Source organism: Pristiophorus japonicus, chromosome 3, assembly GCF_044704955.1.
Source record: "Pristiophorus japonicus isolate sPriJap1 chromosome 3, sPriJap1.hap1, whole genome shotgun sequence".
Lineage (NCBI taxonomy): Eukaryota > Metazoa > Chordata > Chondrichthyes > Pristiophoridae > Pristiophorus > Pristiophorus japonicus.
Genome location: NC_091979.1, coordinates 248,716,900 through 248,729,767, shown reverse-complemented (window position 1 = coordinate 248,729,767; position 12,868 = coordinate 248,716,900). Strand labels below are relative to the sequence as shown.

Sequence of the window (12,868 nt, the reverse complement as noted above, 5' to 3'; positions counted from 1 at the left end):
GTCGATCCAATCTCTACTCATATATCAATCCTGCCATCCCGGGAATCAGTCTGGTGAACCTTCGCTGCACTCCCTCAATAGCAAGAACGTCCTTCCTCAGAATAGGAGACCAAAACTGAACACAATATTCCAGGTAAGGCCTCACCAAGGCCCTGTACAACTGCAGTAAGACCTCCCTGCTCCTATACTCAAATTCCCTAGCTATGAAGGCCAACATACCATTTGCCTTCTTCACCACCTGCTGTACCTGCATGCCAACTTTCAATGACTGATGTACCATGATACCCAGGACTCGTTGCACCTCCCTTTTTCCTATCTGCCGCCATTCAGATAATATTCTGCCTTTGTGTTTTTGCCACCAAAGTGGATAACCTCACATTATCCACATTATATTGCATCTACCATGTATTTGCCCACTCACAAACCCTGTCCAAGTCACCCTGCTGCCTCTTAGCGTCCTCCTCACAGTTCACACTGGCACCCAGCTTAGTGTCATCTGCACACTTGGAAATATTACACTCAATTCCTTCATCTAAATCATTGATGTATATTGTAAATAGCTGGGGTCCCAGCACTGAGCCCTGTGGCACCCCACTAGTTACTGCCTGCCATTCTGAAAAGGACCCGTTTATCCCCACTCTCTGCTTCCTGTCTGCCAACCAGTTCTCTATCGACATCAGTACATTACCCCTAATTCTATGTGCTTTAATTTTGCACACCAATCTCTTGTGTGGGGACCTTGTCAAAAGCCTTTTGAAAGTCCAAATACACCACATCCACTGGTTCTCCCTTGTCCACTCTACGAGTTACATCCTCAAAAAATTCCAGAAGATTTGTCAAGCCTGATTTCTCTTTCATAAATCCATGCTGACTTGGACCGATCCTGTCACTGCTTTCCAAATGCGCTGCTCTTTCATCTTTAATAATTGATTCCAACATTTTCCCCACTCCTGATGTCAGGCTAACCGGTCGGTCTATAATTACCCGTTTTCTCTCTCCCTTCTTTTTTAAAAAGTGGTGTTACATTAGCTACCCTCCACTCCATAGGAACTGATCCAGAGTCGACAGACTGTTGGAAAATGATTACCAATGCATCCACTATTTCGAGGGCCACTTCCTTAAGTACTCTGGGATTCAGACTATCAGGCCCCAGGGATTTATCGGCCTTCAATGCCATCAATTTCCCGAACACAATTTCCCGCCTAATAAGGATTTCCTTCAGTTTCTCCTTCGCACTAGACCCTCTGTCCCCTAGCATTTCCGGAAGGCTATTTGTGTCTTCCTTCGTGAAGACAGAACCAAAGTATTTGTTCAACTGGTCTGCCATTTCTTTGTTCCCCATTATAAATTCATCTGAATTTGACTGCAAGGGAGCTATGTTTGTCTTCAGTAATCTTTTTCTCTTCACATATCTATAGAAGCTTTTGCAGTCAGTTTTTATGTTTCCAACAAGCTTCTAAAGGGGCAAAGTGTGTTAAAAAGACAAGCATGAAGGCTCGGTGCTTCAATGCGAGGAGTATTCATAATAAGGTGGACGAATTAACTGCACAGGCAGCAATGAATGAATATGATACAATTGGCATCATGGAGACATGGCTCCAGGGTGACCAAGGCTGGGAACTCAACATCCAGGGGTATTCAACATTCAGGAAGGATAGACAGAAAGGAAAAGGAGGTGGGCTAACGTTACTGGTTAAAGAGGAAATTAACACAATAGTAATGAAGGTCATTATCTTGGCTGATGTGGAATCTGTATGGGTGGATTCACAACGCTCTAAGTGAAGAAATTTTTCTTGATCTCAGTTCTAAATGGCCGACTCTCATCATGAGACTGTGCCCCCAAGTTCTAGACACTCCAGCCAGGGGAAATAACTTCCCAGCATCTACTCTGTCAAGCCCTCCTAGAATTTTATATGTTTCAATGAGATTACATCTCATTCTTCGAAACTCCAGAGAAAAGAAGCCCATTCTACTCAATCTCTCGTCATAGGCCCTTTTAAGTTAACTGCAATTTTTGAAAGTACCATTAAACCATCTTGGAGTTAAATATAATGCAATTAAAGAATGGCACTTTACAGGGGTGGAGGAGAGTGATCAGGGACTTGATACAGGCTGACGGATTGAAATTATGGAGGTGGAGTGGCCAGGAGCTTGGTCAAAGAGGTAGCCTTTGTGGATGGTCTTGAAGAAAGACTTGTGTTTGCAGAGCGCTTCATCGCATCTCTCGGAAATGTTACAAAACACTCCAGGCAAAGCATTTTGGAGGGGGAAGGTGAACAGCTAGTTGTCGTGGTGCATATATGTACCAACGATATAGGTAAAAAATGGAATGAGGTCCTACAAGCTGAATTTAGGGAGCTTGGAGTTAAATTAAAAAGTAGGACCTCAAAAGTAGTAATCTTAGGGTTGCTACCAGTGCCATGTGCTAGTCAGAGTAGAAATAGCAGGATAGTTAAGATGAATAAATGGCTTGAGGAATGGTGCAAGAGGGAGGGATTCAAATTCCTGGGACATTGGAACCGGTTCTGGGGAAGGTGGGACCAGTACAAACCGGACGGTCTGCACCTGGGCAGGACTGGAACCAATATCCTAGGGGGAGTGTTTGCTAGTACTGTTGGGGAGGGTTTAAACTAATATGGCAGGGGGATGGGAATCTATGCGGGAGACAGATGGAAGTAAAATAGGGGCAGAAGCAAAAGGTAGAAAGGAGATAAGGAAAGGTAGAGGACAGAAAAATCAAAGACAAAAATCAAAAAGGGTCACATTACAACACAATTCTAAAAGAACAAAGAGTGTTAAAAAAACAAGCCTGAAGGCTCTGTGTCTCAATGCAAGGAGTATTCACAATAAGGTGGATGAATTAACTGTGCAGATAGCTGTTAATGGATATGATGTAATTGGGATTACGGAGACATGGCTCCAGGGTGACCAAGACTGGGATCTCAACATCCAGGGGTATTCAATATTCAGGAAGGATCGACAGAAAGGAAAAGGAGGTGGGTAGCATTAGGGTTACTGGTCAGCCTAGGGTTACTGGTCAGCCATTTCTTTGTTCCCCATTATAAATTCACCTGAATCTGACTACATTTGTCTTCATTAATCTTTTCCTCTTCACATATCTATGAAAGCTTTTGAGGTCAGTTTTTATGTTCCCGGCAAGCTTCCTCTCATACTCTATTTTCCCGCTCCTAATTAAAACCTTTGTCCTCCTCTGCCGAATTCTAAATTTCTCCCAGTCCCCAGGTTTGCTGCTTTTTCTGGCCAATTTATATGCCTCTTCCTTGGATTTAACACTATCCTTAATTTCCCTTGTTAGCCACGGTTGAGCCACTTTCCCTGTTTTATTTTTACTCCAGACAGGGATGTATAATTGTTGAAATTTACCCATGTGATCTTTAAATGTTTGCCATTGCCTATCCACCATCAACCCTTTAAGTATCACTCGCCAGTCTATTGTAGCCAATTCATGTCTCATACCATCGAAGTTACCTTTCCTTAAGTTCAGGACCCTAGTCTCTGAATTAACTGGGTCACTCTCAATCGTAATAAAGAATTCTACCATATTATGGTCACTCTGCCCCAAGGGGCCTCGCACAACAAGATTGCTAATTAGTCCTTTCTCATTACACATCACCCAGTCTAGGATGACCAGCCCTCTAGCTCCTCGACATATTGGTACAGAAAACTATCCCTAATACATTCCAGGAAATCCTCCTGCACCGTACTGCTACCAGTTTGGTGAACCCAATCTATATGTAGATTAAAGTCGCCCATGATGACTGCTGTACCTTTATTGCGCGCATCCCTCATTTCTTGTTTGATCCTGTCCCCAACCTCATGCTTGACAAATCTTCTAGAATCTTTTGAGGATGTAACTAGTAGAATGGACAAGGGAGAACCAGTGGATGTGGTGTATTTGGACTTTGAAAAGGCTTTGACGAGGTCCCACACTAGAGATCAGCGTGCAAAATTCAAGTATTGGGGGTAATGTATTGACGGGAATAGAGAACTGGTTGGCAAACAGACAGCAAAGAGTAGGAATAAATGGGTCCTTTTCAGAATGGCAGGCAGTGGCTAGTGGGGTACCGCAAGGTTCAGTGCTGGGACCCCAACTATTTACAATATACATTAATGATTTGGATGAAGGAATTGAATGTAATATCTGCAAGTTTGCAGATGACACTAAGCTGGATGGCAGTGTGAGCTGTGAGGAGGATGCTAAGAGGCTGCAGGTTAGGTGAGTGGACAGGTTAGGTGAGTGGGCAAATGCATGGCAGATGCAGTATAATGTAGATAAATGTGAGGTTATTCACTTTGGTGGCAAAAACAGGGAAGCAGAATATTATCTGAATGGTGACAGATTAGGAAAAGGGGAGGTGCAGTGAGATCTGGGGGTCATGGTACATCAGTCATTGAAAGTTGGCATGCAGGTGCAGCAGGCGGTGAAGAAGGCAAATGGCATGTTGGCCTTCATAGCGAGGGGATTTGAATATAGGAGCTGGGAGATCTTACTGCAGTTGCACAGGGCCTTGGTGAGACCACACCTTGAATATTGTGTACAGTTTTGGTCTCCTAATCTGCGGAAGGACATTCTTGCTATTGAGGGAGTGCAGCGAAGGTTCACTAGACTGATTCACGGGATGGCAGCACTGACATATGAAGAAAGACTGGATCGACTAGGCTTATATTCACTGGAATTTAGAAGAATGAGAGGGGATCTCATAGAAACATATAAAATTCTGATGGGATTGGATAGGTTAGATGCAGGAAGAATGTTCACGATGTTGGGGAAGTCCAGAACCAGGGGTTACAGTCTTTGGATAAGTGGTAAGCCATTTAGGACCGAGATGAGGAGAAAATTCTTCACTCAGAGAATTGTGAACCTGTCGAATCCTCTACCACAGAAAGTTGTTGAGGCCAGTTCGTTAGATATATTCAAAAGGGAGTTAGATGTGCCCCTTACAACTAAAGGGATCAAGGGGTATGGAGAGAAAGCAGGAATGGGGTACTGAAGTTGCATGATCAGCCATGATCATATTGAATGGTGGTGCAGGCTCGAAGGGCCGAATGGTCTACTCCTGCACCTATTTTCTATGTTTCTATGTCCAATGAGTTACTTTGGCTATTTATCACTGAAACTAAAAGATATATTTATTTTGTTCGTTCACGGGATGTGGGTGTCACTGTCAAAACCAGCATTTATTGCTCGTCGCTAATTGCCCTGGAGAAGGTGGTGGTGAGCCGTCTTCTTGAAACGCTGCAGTCCGTGTGGTGAAGGTGCTCCCACAGTGCTGTTAGGGAGGGAGTTCCAGGATTTTGACCCAGCGACCATGAACGAACGACGATATATTTCCAAGTCAGGATAGTGTGTGACTTGGAGGGGAACTTGGAGGTGTTGGTGTTCCCATGCGCCTGCTGCCCTTGTCCTTCTAGCTGGTAGAGGTGGAGGGTATGGAAGTTCCTCAAAGAGTTGGTGGGTGAATACATTGCCTGCTGCAGCACTGAGCCACGCGAGCAGAAGACACCAGATTTGATCCCTATTCTGAGTCAGTGGATCTCAGGCGGTTTATTAGCAGTGGTGTGACATGTGACCTCAGAATAGGGATAGGGAGGGGAAAGCTGCCCACGGTTGCTACTCCTGATCCTATTCTGTTGACATAAGTGTGTGGATGTTGGGTTAGGACAGTTTCTGGCTTGGCTGTCAAACTGTCCACCGCCCCCGCCCCCACTCCCCTCCTTACCCGCCATGACTGAACATGTTACTGGATCTCAACATGAAGGCTTGCACATGAAGATCAATTACATGTATAGGACGGTGCCAGGCACCTGTGCAATCTAAGAACTAGGAGTCGGCCCTACAGCCCCTCGAGCCTGCCCCGCCATTCAATAAGATCATGGCTGATCTTTGACCTCAACTCTACTTTCCTGCCCGATATCCATATCCCTTAATTCCCCTCGAGTTCAAAAATCTATCTATCTCAGCCTTGAATATACGCAATGATTTAGTATCCACAGGGGCAGAGATTTCCAAAGGTGCACAACCTCTGAGTGAAGAAATTCCTCCTAATCGCAGTCTTAAATCGTCGACCCCTTATCCTAAGAATCCACCTCAGTGTAAATGAGGAAGAGGAGGAAGAGAAAAGGACGTAAAGAGACAAAATAAGCGATGGAGAATCAAAGTCTGCGCAATTTCTCTTCAAAAGTTTCACTTAAACTTTTGCATTCTTAAATGTAATTATATAAACAATAGCTTTGTGCCATCCATGTATGCATCGAGCATGGCCCGATAATCAAGTTATCTCATACAGTGACACCTGCATAAATCAACACCAGACTGTGGGCCAGATAATGCTCTTATCTGGCAATAAAGTGCTGGCTCTTGGCGTAGAAATGATATGTTATAAAGCATGAATTATACATCACTTGAGCAATTAATGTGCTACACTGGTGTCTTGACTCTGTGCGGCAGCCAGCAGCTAAAGGTTGGATCAGGGAGTGAGAGGGAAGGGTATTGGGATGGCAGAGAATGGAGTAAGGAGGAGGAGGAGGATAAAGCTTGAGGGGCACTGGAGACAGATAAGCTAAGAAGGGGTAAGAGAAGAAAGATGAGTAAAAGAAAGAAATACTTGCATTTATATAGCGCCTTTCATGACCACCGGACGTCTCAAAATGCTTTAGAGCCAATGAAATGCTTTTGGGGTGTAGTCACTGTTGTAATGTGGGAAACGCAGCAGCCAGCTTGCGCACAGCAAGCTCCCACAATCAGCAATGTGATAATGAGCAGAAATTCTGTTTTTGTTATGTTGATTGAAGGATTGATTGGCCAGGACACCGGGGATATCTCCCTTGCTCTTCTTCGAAATAGTGCAATGGGATCTTTTATATCCACCTGAGAGGGCAGATGGGTTTAACGTCTCTTCCAAAAGATGGCATCTCCAACAGTGCAGTGCTCCCGCAGCACTGCACTGGAGAGTCAACCTAGATTTATGTGCTTAAGTTCCTGGAGTGTGACTTGAATCTACAACCTTCTGACTCGGAGGCAAATGGGCTACCCACTGAGCCACAGCTGATACTAGAGCTGTGTAGGTGGTGAAGAGGAAATAGATATGGAGCAGGAGAAGGAAATTAGGAGGAAAGAGACGAGGAAAGGAGAAAAATGCACAGTCAGCTCACAGTGACGATGGAAAGTCTGCCCTTGACCTCGATACCGCTCACAAAGATCACTCCAGAACCCTAACCTTAATGCACAAGCTGCAGACCTGCTTTTACAGCATCCTTATGTTTGTGTACAAAAGTTGCTTTTGGGTTTGTTTTTGTGCTGCCATTTTAGAATTTAAATAATGAAACAATGTATCTGGCCACACACCACCATATTGCCATTGCAGCGGTGCAGATATACAGCTGATTGAATCAAAGCAGTCTGAGTGCAATTAGTGGATCATCCTTCGATGAATCATCTACTCTTAAAATAATATAATTTAAACAGATTCAACACAACAGCCTATTTACTCCAAAATTTGTATTTGGAGGTTGGGAATTACAGCAACTAATTGGTCCCATTTTAATTTTTCGAACTTGAAATCTCCATTATCCTAAATTTGCTTCAATTATAATACGAACATTTGAAAGAATTTGTTTCTTAGTTTTCATGTTTTGCAGTCAAGATGCTGCATGGAGTGGAACACTTTATTATTTAAGGCACCCTGTGGCAAGACCAAGCGTTCCTGGGTCAGATGCGGCACTGGTTAGACGATCTTAAATCCTCTAATCTAGCCCATCTTTAGACAATCTTCTCAGGCTGTATCAATGTGGCATTTTCATCTCCCACATTAGCCAGCCTTGTGGTTCTCTGACTGTGACTGCAAATATCGTGGCAATTTTTGTCAAATGCTTGTCTCTCATTTCCATTGGTTCCTGGGAGACATGTCCCTAACTCTTTTCACCGAGGACCCTCACTGCAAGCAGGGAGAAGGGCTTTCCTTCCATCCAGTCTGGAGGTTAAAGAATGTTCCAATTCATTGCGCAACCTATATTCTCTGACGATTGCTGGATTCAGAGATTGCAAATTAATTGCAGTCATTCTCCGCTCCCCTCGCACTCTGATCCCTCCGTCCTCGGCCTCCTATACTGTTCCAATGAAGCTCAATGTAAGCTCGAGGAACAACACTTCAATGAGGCACGTTACAGCCTTCCGGACTCAACATCAAGTTCAACAATTTCAGACCATAACTGCTGCCACCATTTTTTCAGATGGTAACTGTTGATGAATCTGATATTCCCATTACACCCTATCTAGACTAATCTTTTGTTTCTTCACTTGTCCCATTACTATCTCCTTTCGCCTCGCACCATCATCCCTTTTGTCTTTTAATCTCTCCTGCCCTCCATCCTATCACAGACCTTCCCTTTTGTTCTTTCCTCTCCTCCCCCCTTTCCCTGCACTTGCTTAAAAACTTGTTATGGGGCCGAAATTCATCAACTCAATGCCCGCTGCCACCGACTGCCGCCCGCTGCAGCCGACATTGCTCTTGCAGATCCGCCCAGTGCCACTTTCGAGGTGGCCTGGAGTGGACGGGAGGGGAGAGCCGCCGGGACAGCTGAGAGGCACAACTGAGCTCCCGCCCGCCGAGTTCCCATATCAAGGCTGGCGGGAACCAGCGGGACTTGGCAGCAGAACGGTGGTGGACCGCTGCGAGGAGGCTGGTCTGTCCTCGACAGTAAGTATGAAGAGCCTCAAAAAAAAGGTTAGTGAACATTTTTTTTAAATTTCCACAGCGACTTACCTGAAGGTCTTCCGATAGTTTTTTAATTTTTTTACTGATGATTTTTTTTTCAGGTCTTCGACCCTCCGTGGGCCCGACTCCATCCTCGGCGGCACTTGGACGGCAAGCGCCTCGGCCGCTGAGAATGAGACCTCCCGCCCTCTGCCGTCCAAGTTGGCGGTGCACGTTGTCCATTTGCCGCCTACCGACCTTCGAGAGACCTTTGGCGATGAATATCCCGCCCAAAGTACCGTCTGGTACCTCAGCGGCCATCAGCAGCACTCTGGGCGGCACTTGGGTAGGCGGAGGCCTTGATGAAATTCGCCCCCTATATCTCTAACTTTTTTCAGTTCTGACGAAAGGTCATCGACCTGAAATGTTAACTCTGTTTCTCTCTCCATAGATGCTGCCTGACCTGCTGAGCATTTCCCAGCATTCCCTGTGTTTATTTCAGATTTCCAGCATCCGCAGTATTTTGCTTTTGCAATCATTAATTATTTATTGTCAAAAGAGAAAAGTATTTATACAAATTGGAAACGCAATGGGAGTTAACATTTTTCCTACCGCCAGTTTTTAGAACCTTACACAGAACTGTGAATAGAATCATGTTTTTTATGAATACAGTACAAGCCTTCTGCCAATAACCAGCCCATGAACGTTTTCTAGACCGTTCACTCAGCTGCTCTCACAGTTATAGAATCATAAAAATTTCCAGCACGGAAGGAGGCCATTTCGGCCCATTGTGTCCGCGCCGGCCAAAAAGGAGCTACCCAGCCTAATCCCACTTTCCAGCTCTTGGTCCATAGCCCTGTAGGTTACGGCACTTCAAGTGCACATCCAAGTACATTTTAAATGTGGTGAGGGTTTCTGCCTCTACCATCCTCTCAAGCAGTGCGATCCAGACCCCCATCACCCTTGAAGAAATTTCCCCTCAAATCCCCTCTCAACCTCCTACCAATTACTTTAAATCTATGAGCCCTATGCTAAGAGAAATAGATCCTTCCTATCCACTATATCTAGGCCCCTCATAATTTTATACACCTCAGTAAGGTCTCCCCTCAGCTTCCACTGTTCCAAAGAAAACACACCCAGCCTATCCAATCTTTCCTCATAGCTAAAATTCTCCAGTCCAGGCATCATTCTTGTAAACATCTTTCTTTTAATGTGGTGACCAGAACTGCACAAAGTACTCTAGCTGTGGCCTAACTAGTGTTTTATACAGTTCAAACATAGCCTCCCTACTCTTGTATTCTATGCCTCGGCTAATAAACTCAAGTATTCCGTATGCCTTCTTAACCACCTTATAAGAACATAAAGACATAAGAAATAGGAACAGGCTTAGGCCATATGATCATGGCTGATCTAATCATGGACTCAGGTCCATTTTCCCGCCCACTTCCCATAACCCCTTATCGTTTAAGAAACTGTCTATTTCTGTTTTAAATTTATACAATGTCCCAGCTTCCACAGCTCTCTGAGGCAGCGAATTCCACAGATTTACAACCCTCTGAGAGAAGAAATTCCTCCTCATTTCTGTTTTAAATTGGCGGCCACTTATTCTAAGATCATGCCCTCTAGTTCTAGTCTCCCCCATCAGTGGAAACATCCTCTCTGCATCCACCTTGTCAAGCCTCCTCATAATCTTATACATTTCAATAACATCACCTCTCAGTCTTCTGAATTCCAATGAGTAGACGCCCAACCTACTCAACCTTTCCTCATAAGTCAACCCCCTCATCCCCAGAATCAACCTAGTGAACCTTCTCTGAACTGCCTCCAAAGCAAGTATATCCTTTCGCAAATATTGAAAACAAAACTGCACGTAGTATTCCAGTTGTGGCCTCACCAATACCTTGTATAGCTGTAGCAAGACTTCACTACTTTTATACTCCATCCCCTTTGCAATAAAGGCCAAGATACCATTGACCTTCCTGATCACTTGCTGTACCTGCATACTATCCTTTTGTGTATCTGTAATGACTCAAGAGTCTGGTTAATGTGAACTCACTCAGGTGCAACCTGATCCATCTTTATTCCAGCCCAAGAGTGCCAGGGTGACAAAGACACCCAGCTTATATACAGGTGACCAAGCACACATGCCACATGCGTACAGCCCGATGACCTCCGACTGCAAAGCCCTCTGATGTCTGGTGACCCCCAAGCATTAATACATAACAACATCCCCCTTTTAAAATCTTATCAACAGTCTTTTTACAAATTAAGACGGTCTGGGGCTTTCCTCTCATGAGTTGATCATCTCAGTTCAACTTTGACTCTGGGCAAGCATTCTGAGTCCGTTGAGACTGAGGGCTGAGTAGCCGATCTGATGGGAGTGGTCATGACCACATCCGAGACTGAAGGTTCAGAGCCAGTAATGTCAGCAGAGTCCTCTGATGAGTGAACAATGGTTGGTTGGTCACTGACTGCATCTTCCTCACTCGGTTCCAGTTCATCCGCGTGCTGCAGTTTAACCTGGTCAAGGTGTTTCCTGCATGTTTGCCCATTTTTGAGCATGACAATAAACACTCTGTTACCCTTCTTGGCTGTAACAGTACCGGCGATCCACTTTGGACCTTGACCATAGTTCAGTACATAAACCGGATCATTGACCGAGATGTTACGTGACACGGCAACACGATCATGACACCATTGCTGACTTTGACGTCTGTTTTCAACACGATCATTCAAATCAGGATGAACAAGAGAAAGCCTGGTCTTGAGATTTCTCTTCAACAGCAGTTCAGCAGGGGGAACCCCAGTAAGCATATGAGGTCTTGACCTGTAACTGAGCAATATATATGACAACCATCTCTGCAGTTAGCCCGGAGTTACACGTTTCATACTTTGCTTGATCGTTTGAATGGCACGCTCTGCTTGACCATTAGAAGCAGACTTGAATGGAGCTGATCTCACAAGTCTGATGCCATTGAGTTTCATGAACTTCTGGAGCTCAAGACTTGTGAAGCAAAATCCATTGTCGCTCACAACAATGTCAGGCAAACCATGAGTAGCAAACATGATACGAAGGCTCTCAATGGTAGCTGTGGATGTGCTGGATGACATAATAACACACTCTATCCACTTAGAATATGCATCTACTATGACAAAAAACATCTTTCCTAGGAACGGGCCCACAAAATCAATGTGGATCCTCGACCATGGTTTGGATGACCACGACCAAAGATTCAGCGGAGATCCGCTGGTACTTTACTTAGCTGCATGCAAGTATTGCACTGATGCCGCATGATTCCAGATCAGAGTCAATTCCAGGCCACCATACATGAGACCTAGCAATGGACTTCATCATGACAATACCAGGATGAGTGCTATGAAGTTCACGTACAAATTTTTCTCTACCTTTCTTAGGCATGATTTCACGATTACCCCACAGTAAACAGTCTGACTGAATGGATAGCTCATCCTTGCGACGGTTGTAAGGTTTGGTCTCCTTACACATCTCCATAGGTATAGCAGACCAATCACCATTGAGTACACACTGTTTCACAACCAATAAAATAGGGTCATGGCTGGTCCAGATCCTAACTTGTTAAGCAGTGACAGGGGTTCCTTCACTCTCAAAAGCATCCATTACTAACAATAGATCTGCAGGTTGAGGTGTCTCCATCTCAGTTGTGGGTAAGGGCAGATGACTCAGTGCATCGGCACAATTCTCAATACCAGGTCTATGATGGATGACGTAATCATAGGCAGACAATGTCAGTGCCCACCTTTGAATGCGGGACGATGCATTGGTATTAATGCAACAGGTTGTAGCTTGCCTGATTCATTTGCTTGTTGGAGTACGCAGGAAACCCCATATGATGAAGCATCACAGGCCTATACAAGACGCTTACGCGGATCATAATGAACAAGCAACTTGTTTGAACATAGCATATTCTTGGCTTTCTCAAAGGCTCTATCTTGAGACGTACCCCAGACCCAGTTGTCGCCTTTTCTTAGTAACACATGCAGTGGCTCTAGTAAAGTGCTCAATCTGGGGAAGAAATTACCAAAGTAGATGAGTAGCCCAAGGAACGAACATAGCTCTGTCACATTCTGAGGTCTGGGTGCATTTTTGATGGCCTTGGTTTTCGAATCAGTGGGCC

The 12,868-nt window shown here is 44.7% G+C and overlaps 1 protein-coding gene across 1 annotated transcript in view; it reads right to left on the bottom strand.

The window, feature by feature from the left end:
• LOC139255589 (VPS10 domain-containing receptor SorCS3-like) overlaps positions 1 to 12,868 on the bottom strand; it is a 450,963-nt gene that overhangs the window by 74,356 nt on the left and 363,739 nt on the right. The gene's annotated exons all lie outside the window — the stretch shown is intronic.